This window comes from Oncorhynchus clarkii, chromosome 7 (genome assembly GCF_045791955.1).
Source record: "Oncorhynchus clarkii lewisi isolate Uvic-CL-2024 chromosome 7, UVic_Ocla_1.0, whole genome shotgun sequence".
NCBI lineage: Eukaryota > Metazoa > Chordata > Actinopteri > Salmoniformes > Salmonidae > Oncorhynchus > Oncorhynchus clarkii.
Genome location: NC_092153.1, coordinates 6,856,534 through 6,867,538, shown reverse-complemented (window position 1 = coordinate 6,867,538; position 11,005 = coordinate 6,856,534).

The following is an 11,005-nucleotide window of genomic DNA, read 5'->3' as shown; positions in this document are numbered from 1 at the left end:
TCTGATCCTGAACTAATTTGAACTGCGGTTTGATAGCAAGCGCTGTGATCCTGGAATAATCATGTAGGCTGCTAATGAAACTGGGAGGGCAGACCAGGCTGATAGACCAGGCTGATAGACCAGGCTGATAGAGGTCCTCTGCTTTGAACGCTCGCCATGTGTCAGAGAGAGTGGGGAGACATGATGTCAGGCTGACTAAAATGTCTCACATACAAGCACTAGTATGGAAGGGCCATTGCTAGCAGCCTTTTGACACACACACACACACACAACCAGGCTTTCCTAAAGGTCAATGTGAGATTTGAATGTCAGGACTAAAGTCCTCTGTTCATATTACTTGGTGCGTTTGCAGTGGAAGTCTATGAGATCCATCCAGCGCCACTCTTAAAGGGCCTTGAGTGAGCGAGACCAGAGGCAATTACTGTAATTGTAATGAATAATCAGACAAATCTTCTTGGCATTATGACCACTAAAGCTCTCCATCTCTGGAGGCAGCAGGTCGGCAGCAGGGGGATTAGAGATGGGGAGAGTACACCTACAAGTGTCTGACTGACTGGTGTAGGTGTGCACTGACTGGTGTGCTCCACGATGTCTGACTGACTGGTGTGCTCTGTGGTGTCTGACTGACTGGTGTGCTCTGTGGTGTCTGACTGACTGGTGTGCTCCGTGGTGTCTGACTGACTGGTGTGCTCCGTGGTGTCTGACTGACTGGTGTGCTCCATGATGTCTGACTGACTGGTGTGCTCCGTGGTGTCTGACTGACTGGTGTGCTCCGTGGTGTCTGACTGACTGGTGTGCTCCATGATGTCTGACTGACTGGTGTGCTCCGTGGTGTCTGACTGACTGGTGTGCTCCGTGGTGTCTGACTGACTGGTGTGCTCCGTGGTGTCTGACTGACTGGTGTGCTCCATGATGTCTGACTGACTGGTGTGCTCCGTGGTGTCTGACTGACTGGTGTGCTCCGTGGTGTCTGACTGACTACTGCACACTACTAGAAAAGGGCAGTAGGGAATGGCTGTGGGAAGTCAACAATGCAGTTTTATTGGCTTCTCTGCATCTGTGCAATATATTTTCTGCATCTTCTCTGTAGCAAACCACTACAGCTGCAGATGCAGGACAATATGACATAATCATACTGCCTGTCCTGCCATGAGCTCTTAATGGAAGGGTTGATCTGAATAATTTGTCAAAACTGGAATGTTCATTATAAGAAGGTTTTATCTCACGAGTATAACAGTTTTCATCACTTGAAAAAGAAGAGCTGTCCATTTTGGCTCCAGTATTGTGAGGTTCGGTCTTCAGTGTGAATGCTAGCTGTCATTCATGTTATTATGAGCCAAGATGGCTCTTCATAGCTCCCAGGCCTTCTGCTCTCCATAGCTCCCAGGCCTTCTGCTCTCCATAGATCCCAGGCCTTCTGCTCTCCATAGCTCCCAGTCCTTCTGCTCTTCATAGCTCCCAGGCCTTCTGCTCTCCATAGCTCCCAGGCCTTCTGCTCTCCATAGCTCCCAGGCCTTCTGCTCTCCATAGCTCCCAGGCCTTCTGCTCTCCATAGCTCCCAGGCCTTCTGCTCTTCATAGCTCCCAGGCCTTCTGCCCTTGGCCCACCTTTGTTCAAAGTACAACTAGTTAGCTATGCCCCGTGGGAGTACATTTTTGAGGTGGGCGTTCTTCTGTACACAAAGGGTCTTAGAGTTGCTGACGTCACAATGTGACAAAGGCGTGATCTCCACCACCACATTGAAGCTATTCATAGCAAGGTCACCACTGTTGCTCTAAGACACATTGTAGTACAGAAGAGCACTGAGAGGTTTTTGAAAGTGCTTCAGGAGAAACTGCATTGCCTTGCTAGCTGCTGCAACAGCTAACACATAATGGAGGCAGCAGCACTGATGGACGCTGCATGATGGCCAAAGGAGAACTGAATGCTGCAGCCTCAGAGTTCTGGAATCTGTCAAAGACAACATGACAGCTAAATTCATTTTAAAAAATGAGTGGGAGGAAACAGAACGACGCCAGGGCAGTATTGGAGCCATCCCTTCATATATATCTGTAATTTAGGCAGCCCACTCAGAGTCTGGTGTTACAGTAGTTACAGGGGGAACAGTCATGGGTTTGAATGAGTTTGTGAACCCCGCGCCTGGTCTCAAAGAGGACATTGTTGAGAGCGGTGGAGAGAAACTGGAAAATATTTGAGGGAGAAAAAGGGAGTGAGGAAAGTAGTTGAAGTGTTGACTTCCTTAACCCAGAGTGCAACAGTCTCTGATTCTCTACGTGGGGAGAACAATGATGGGAGAGATGACATGCAGGCAATTCATTCCCTGGTGTTTCCACACACAAGTGCTCTGAGGGAGACAGCAATCCTGGGATGACGCTGGCCAGTTGGACAGGGCAGGACCTCAGTGGACAAGTGAAGCTAGTGTCTCACTGTAGAGATGGAATGAGTTGCAGTGTTTGCTGGCAGAGTATGTCCCTACAACACACTGTATGGAACATCCACGTCAGTGGGAGGGAGATCTCTGTATGATGCTAAATACCATCCATACAGGCTCATTTGATAACAAAGCAATATTTTTCAACATTCCACTGTACATTGTTATAAACCAGTTGCTACGTCCATTTTTGGACTTGTAAATTAATGATATGTACCCATTGATTCTTGAAGATATATAACTTATAAATGCCTCGTGAGCTTAGTTGGGCTCCCGAGTGCCACAGCGGTCTAAGGCACTGCATCTCAGTGCTGGAGGTGTCACTACAGACACCCTGGTTCGAATCCAGGCTGTATCACAACCGGCCGTGATTGGGAGTCCCATAGGGCGGCGCATAATTGGCCCAGCGTAGTCCGGGTTTGGCCGGGGTAGGCCGTCACTTTAAATAAGAATTTGTTCTTAACTGACTTATAATAATAATAATAATAATAATAATAATAATAATGTAGTTCAACTGTCGTACCCCATCAGAACTCCAATGTTTGTAAACAAAGAAAATGTAAACAAACACTATTTAGCTTCAAAACATGGTTAAAACTATCATTTTAATGCCCTGGATGGTCAGTGCTTACATCCACAGCTCTGTCTATGAATTTGAGAGTGGTTACAAAAAGCATTCCTCAGCTTTTTACCTAACCAGGTTCTGGGAGGCCGCTTTGTTCTAGTTTATACTGCTGATAACATAGAAAATAGGAAAATAAAGAGAAAATCATCTTATTTTGCTGAACAGACTGAGTGACAGGTGTCCTTTCAAATGCCAGAGAAAGAGCTTCCTGCTTGAGCATTGATATGCAGCACTATGTGGTTCTTATCGTCAGGCAGTGGATGGCCTGGATAAATGCCTGCCGGCTCACCTTCCAAATTACCTCAGTATTATTGCATCATTGGGGAGGAGGAGGAGACGGAATGTACAGAATTGGGGGTGAAGCTCAATGATCTATTCTCTTCACACAATGGAAGGTTCTTAGCATTCCTGGGTTATTGAGTCATCCTCTCTGCAAGACTACTCAGAGCCCTGGGGGGGGGGACTCAGGGTTACAGGAAGAACATTGGTCCCTATGTCACCAGGTTAGGTGTTTCACTAATCTCCCCCTTCCAGGCCTGTCATGAATATTCTACAGCGTTTTGACTGCCACACAGGTCTGTTTCAGTGGTCACCATGGAGTTAACGGAAACACAGAATGAAGGCTGCCTCCCGTCTTAGCTTAGGCATCTGTGTAAACCAACAAATATCCTTCAGGTCTTTGGCAATTTGGCCATTAAGAAGGACTATCGGCCTGGCTGCCAATCTCTTTTCAGCTACATTCAACTACTTGTCCTTGTAGCCTACTCTGTGTCATTTGGCAAATGACACATGACACGGAGTAGAAGGAGTGGAATGTTACAGAGACTGGTACCCAGACTAGGACTTCATATTAAAAGTTCATGGTCTTGTTCTAATCTTGAAGATTGTTCAGTGTCAATGGTCATGGTGAAACTACTGTCTTTTTTACTGTTGTATCTCAAACACAATTACTTGAGGAAAGAAATGGGCCAAGACTGCCAACCATTCATACAGTGTGTGGGTGGGTGCACTGCCTTACTTTCTGATTGGACTACAAACCAAGACAACGACCAAAACAACGTTTTGTATGTAGGTGCTTTACGGCGTGGCCCCGAAGTCGGGCAAATATTATGGTCTACCATTCTGAGAGTTGATGGAGCCAATGTAGGGTAAGTGCTATTTGGGATCCTTGGGACATCCATACCCTAACCTTAACCCCTACCCTTATACTAACCTTTCAACCTTCAACTTCAATGGGGTAGGGACATCCAAAGGATTCCGGATAGCACGGACCACCAATGTAGAAAGCTCTCTAAAACAGGAAGCTGTTAAAACGGACACATTCTGTGATAGCGCAATGTATCTTGTAAGGCTGTTGTTCATCTCCATATTAAATCTAAAAAGAGTCCTGACCTGTAAATCCTAGAACCACTGTAGGACTGGGCACATAGTCTTGCCCTGAAACCACCCTTTCCCCAACAGTTCTCACGTATCATGGTTTAATGTCTTAGAGAAATGTCACCAGAGAGCATACTGTTTTATATGTTGGATTAAGAGCTCGTTAAGTGGAATTCGCCAGCACTAGCAGGAACTGGAACAGCGTGCTGCATGGCGAAAGGTTGTCTTGATTTTGAATTCAAATCAACACAGTTTGTGTTGTTATTATTAGGTAATGTAGTGACTATTTAATTATGACACGTTGAAGGAACTTCCAGGAAATATAATAAAAGACGATGAACATTGTTCAGTGCATGTGAGAATCAAAAGCCAGACAGACAGACAGACAGAGAACAAACAAAATAACAAAGGAAAGAAAGAAAGAGACAGACAAAGAAAGAGACAGAAAGACGGAAAGACGGAAAGAAAGAAAGAGACAGACAAAGAAAGAGACAGAAAGACAGAAAGACGGAAAGAAAGAAAGAGACAGACAGAAAGACAGAAAGAAAGAAAGAGACAGAAAGACAGAAAGAGACAGAAAGACAGAAAGACAGAAAGAAAGAAAGAGACAGACAGAAAGACAGAAAGACAGAAAGACAGAAAGAAAGAAAGAGACAGAAAGACAGAAAGAGACAGAAAGACAGAAAGACAGAAAGAAAGAAAGAGACAGACAAAAAAAGAGACAGAAAGACAGAAAGACAGAAAGAAAGAAAGACAGAAAGAAAGAAAGAGACAGACAGAAAGACAGAAAGACAGAAAGAAAGAAAGAGACAGACAGAAAGACAGAAAGACAGAAAGACAGAAAGAAAGAAAGAGACAGAAAGACAGAAAGAGACAGAAAGACAGAAAGACAGAAAGAAAGAAAGAGACAGACAGAAAGACAGAAAGACAGAAAGAGAACAAACAAAAGAACAAAGGAAAGACAGAAAGACATCGGTATGAGAAGAACCAATCATGTTAGCCACCCTGCTGCTACAGAAAGCTAATTAGACCCTCACATATTGCTCCCCCTGCTTGGCTAATGATGGTGGTGTGAACACTGACACAGAAGTGTCACTAACTATCCCTGTCTCTATGGTTAGCTGAACATAGGTCCACAGATGAGATAAAGTCCTTTATTTCACCTGTATCTCATTGAGCACCAAATCACAACAGGTGTGTGTAATGTAGGACTTGGTGACATGTATAGCAGCAGATGGTCCTCTGTGTCATTGTCGTGTATCCATACTGTAGTCCAATGTTAAGAAGAATAGTTTTGTAGCATAGAAAGAATATTCTTATTTATGAATTGGAGGAATGTTGTCCTGCACAACTGCACTAAAGGTCAAGCGTGGCCCCAGAACACCAGAGTGCTGAATGTGACCTGGTACCTCCTGTGACCCCCAGCTACATCAGGAAAGAAGCCCAACGGAGCTCATCATGGAATGAACAGGTCGCCTGCAGCCATATTATCTGACATTTGCCTCTAGTCAAATGTAACAGTCATGGCTAGAAGGGCTCCAGCTTTTGTCAAATTAACATCAAAAGTTGATTTTTTTGGGGGCCATTTTAGCTATCCCTAACTGTTTTCCTAACCTTAACCTAATTCTTATAACCGATTACGTTAATTCTCCTTACTGAGTACGTTCTCCTAACCTTCTACGAAAAGTCCAATTTGAATAAAGCTGTTTCCCATCTATTCAAAACCAAATGAAACCGAACGATGTGCATTGCATTCTCCTTCTCCAGTCTCAGCCAAGAGGATTCAATAAAATACACGCACTACCACTGCCCAAAAAGAGACAAGAAAGTGCTCTATTGTTGACAATATGCTAAGGTGAATACAAAGTTAGCTTTGGAAAATGTCATCAAATACATTTTACGACACCGTGGAGCATAAGAAAAAACACAAACATGAAACAAACTTCCAAGAGACAAATTAGCAAAATCAACTAATCTGTCATACTTCCCCAGGTCACAACAGCTAAATCAAGATTAGAATGGAGGGAAACACCTCATCAGACCTTTGATGTTTACTACCTTTCTTAATGGGCAGGATTGGCCCATGATTACTCCTTTGGTTTCTGTAGATATGTATGTGAATACAGGCAGTAAGGGCACAATGAAATACAGTCTATAAATATTAATGAAGGTTTAAATGTCACATTCCAAACTGCCGTAATCTGTGACATTAGCTACATTTAGATCACTTTCACACACAAATCACTTTCATCTACTCACTTTCAAACTACACATTGTAGTTTGAATTTGAAATTCAATCAACCACTATGTTACAATGCCAACGACACTATTATGGCCGCAGGAAGATGTTTTGTGGTTGGGGGCTTTTAGTAGCAGGTTAGGAGAACTTACTCAGCAGGTTAGGAGAATTAACGAAGCAGATTAGGAGAATTTACTCAGCAGGTTAGGAGAATTAACGAAGCAGATTAGGAGAACTTACTCAGCAGGTTAGGAGAACTAACGTAGCAGGCTAGGAGAACTTACTCAGTATAACGTAGCAGGTTAAGAGAATTAACGTAGCAGGTTAGGAGAATTAACGTAGCAGGTTAGGAGAACTTACTCAGCAAGTTAGGAGAATTAACGTAGCAGGTAAGGAGAATTTACTCAGCCGGTTAGGAGAATTAACGTAGCAGGTTAGGAGAACTTACTCAGCAATTTAGGAGAATTAACGTAGCAGGTGGCACTGCAGTCTAGCCTCAACTATGCTGCTGTCTGACAATACTGCATTGCAAAATGGGCTCATCTTTCTCTCTCTCTCTCTCTCTCTCTCTCTCTCTCTCTCGGTCTCTGTCTCTCTCGCTCTGTCTCTCTGTCTCTATGTCTCTCTGTCTCCCTGTCTCTCTCTCTGTCTCACACACAGATATTGACCAGGGAGACCATGTGTGAAGAAACACACACACACACACACACACACACACACACACAGACACAGACACAGACACAGCCTGCTGTTTGATCCTCAGTTAATCTAGATCTCAAGCGCCACCTTGTGTCCGTAAATGTAAAAGTACAATGAGAGCTCTTTCCATGACAGACTGACCAGGTGAATTCAGGTGAAAGATGATCCCTTATTGATGTCACTTGTTAAATCCACTTCCATCAGTGTAGATGAAGGTGAGGAGACCGGTTAAATAAGGATTTTTAAGCCTTGAGACAATTGAGACATGGATTGTGTGTGTGTGTGTGCCATTCAGAGTGTGAATGGGCAAGAACGGGGTATGGTAGTAGGTGCCAGGCGCACCGGTTTGTATCAAGAACTGCAACGCTTCTGGGTTTTTCACACTCAACAGTTTCCCGTGAGTATGAAGAATGGTCCACCAGCCAACTTGACACAACTGTGGGAAGCACTGGAGTCAACATGGACCAGCATCCTTTCCACACCTTGTAGAGTCCATGCCCTGACAAATTGAGGCTGTTCTGCAACGCAATATTAGGAAGGTGTTCTTAATGTTTTGTACACTCAGTGTATGTGTAAAGTCTATTTTTCTAAATGTAGACCTTCTTGTCTCAAGGTCTGTTCTATGTGTGCAGAGTGAATCTACAAGTCCCAGAATAATTATCATCCAAGTCAATTTTGCAGTTAGCTCACTGTTAGTCCAAATCTCTGTTGTTGGTCTGACTGTTCAGGATGGTCTTATGGAATACACTGGAATGTGAAAGAAAAGGATCAGATTCAGTTTGATGTTGTTTTGTGTGTGGCAAGACATGTTTCGCTGTGGTATTCGTCACGGGATCTCTGAAACAACATTTTAAGAACAATCTACAAAAGAAACACACTTGAACACCAGTTTACAACAAATACTGTAGATCACGTGTCAAACTCATTCCACAGAGGACGGAGTGTCTGCGTGTTTTCACTCTTCCCTTGTACATGACTGATGAATTAAGGTCACTATTTAGTAAGGAACGCCCCTCACCTGGTTGTCTAGGTCTTATGAAAGGAAAAACCAAAAACCAGCAGACACTGGACCCTCCATGGAATGAGTTTGACACCCCTGCTGTAGATTATTCAACTTAACTTATAACATACAGGACAGAAGATTTACATTCTCTGAACTGTATAAAAAGCATTTCTTGCAATTATTGGACATTTTAATATACAAAGATTTATTATGACACAATGTCAGGGCAAAAAGTTCATAAACGCGTACGTGACATCAGGGTTATGTGTTTACCATGGACTCAAACTCATCAATCCTCTGTTTGGTGTTCCCTTTTCGTATCTTCCTGTAGGATACGGTGCTGTACTTTGAAGCATTTTTGCTGCCAGGCTTCTCATCAGGGGACTGCCGCCCACCACTCTGGCGCCCACCTCCATTTGACCCCTCTTCCTCCTCCTCACACTCTTCCTCAGGTTCCTCATGGTTCTGTCTTGGCTTGGTGAATGTGTTAGGTCCTGCCCCTTTTACAGGTTGACCAGTGGACACCCCAGTCTCCAGCTTTGTCTCCTGTAGTGTCCTCTCCATTGAAGATGTCACTTCCTGTTCTAGTTATGCAGAAACAGGTGCTAGTGAGCAGAGACAAAACATTTCAATTGTTTATCAATAGTTGTTGTTCTGCCAACAATCCTCCATAATTATAGCTCTCTTGATGAGACACAAAGGCTTTTTGTCCAATAAAAAAGAGGCTTGTTGATACACTTTGGACAATCAATGTTTGGCAACATGGCATTGCATGAGAAGAGCAACTCTGTGGAACTTTAATTGTTATTCTAATTAATCACAAACTTCCAGCTAGGCCTGATGCCCTAATTTGTGTTGCACTACAGTTGTTGGTGTGCAATGAGCCTGCAGAAAATACGCTGCTTCATATACATCTCGACTGCACTCACACACCACAACACATAGATCCTAGAGCATGTGATAATAAATTACTATAGACACAACTAGACATAAATAAGATAGGTGCATGTATGTGTCCAAGTGCATCAAAATATCTCCTTATTGTGAGTTTATCTGAGTACATCTTCTCCATAATTCAATAATGTCAAGATACAAAAATCATACCACATCCCTGACTAACTGTTCTCATCAACCATACTGAAATACCGTGTAGGAGCTTCCCACCTTGCTCTATGTGAAGATCTGTCTCTGGGTCACACTGTGTGCTTGGTCCAGGCTTTGGTTCTAGATGAGAAGTTTGTCTCTGTTGCTCTGGAGGTCTCTGGGGGGACCAGAGCAGCTCTAGCTGTAACAGCTCTGTCCCAGTCCTAGGGGGCAGCGTCTGTGACTGGGGCTCTGTTAGGGGCTCTTCTGCATCACAGGCTGTCCCGCTGCTAACACTCTGCCCTCTCTCTCTCTCTCTCTCTCTCTCTCTCTCTCTGTTCACCATTGTCCAGTGATGGGACTAAAACATCCCGCTGTGATTTTTGGCTGTAGTTCCTGCTGTCCCTCTCTCTTGTACCATGGAATTGCTGGCAGCAGCCATGGTGGCCCCATTACAAGGGTCATCATTGATTGTCTCTGTGACCACCACACTAATTCCCACTTTAGAGAACAGCGACCTATGTGGTTGTGATGATGATGATGATGTTCCCTGTACCACCTCACCATCCTTTACTGTGTTAGCTGCACTCATGTCTTCCTCACTATCATCAGAGCTATAATCTGTTTCTTCTTCATCATCCTCGTCATCATCTCCCTCAAGCTCGGGCTCTATGGTGGGCTCTGATGACAAGATATCCCCAATACGATCAATGATCTACATGACATGAGAGAACACTTCCAGCTCCGTTCCTTCCGGGAAAATATTCCACCAGAATGCCATCCTTCCTTTGAAAACTGTTCTTCTCAGACAGTTCTGTAGCCCCCCCCACCCTGTCTCTCCATCTCTCTTTGACTCTCTCTCTCTCCGTCTCTGTCTGTCTCTCTCTCTCCGTCTCGTTCTCTGTCTCACTCTCTCTCTCTCTCCGTCTCTGTCTGTCTCTCTCTCTCCGCCTCCCTCTCTGTCTCACTCTCTCTCTCTCTCCGTCTCTGTCTGTCTCTCTCTCTCTCCGTCTCTCTCTCTGTCTCTCTGTCTCCCCCCCCCCCCCCTCTGTCTATTGTCTGATATTTGGGGACTATCTATTGTGAATTAATTATTGGGACAGACAGGATTGGTGTATGCAGCAGACTGCATTCAGTTCTGGTGCACAATTACATCTTATGATCAATGTTCTAGAACAATCCTGTAGGTAAATAATGTGCACTTTGTCTGCAGGGAGCTGATTGTTTACTGTTTCTTCCTAATATGTTAATCTGTCAAGAGTAAACACCATCTAACCTACTTTGTAATTGGATTAACATTCTTTACAAGTTTATCCGTCTGCACAATGTAAAGCTACAAAGCTTTGCTTATGACTCAGGGTTATGGGGTTCCCACGGATATATATGGCAATATAGGAGGCTATTTAAATTGTGTAACATACCAGTTTATTAAAGTCACCTTGAGGAGTTTTGTATGGTCTCAAAACAATATTTGTAACTTTTCACTTTCACGTGCATTTATACCCTCCTCGACGCTAGAGGGCTCTGTAGATTTCCCTAACAACTCGT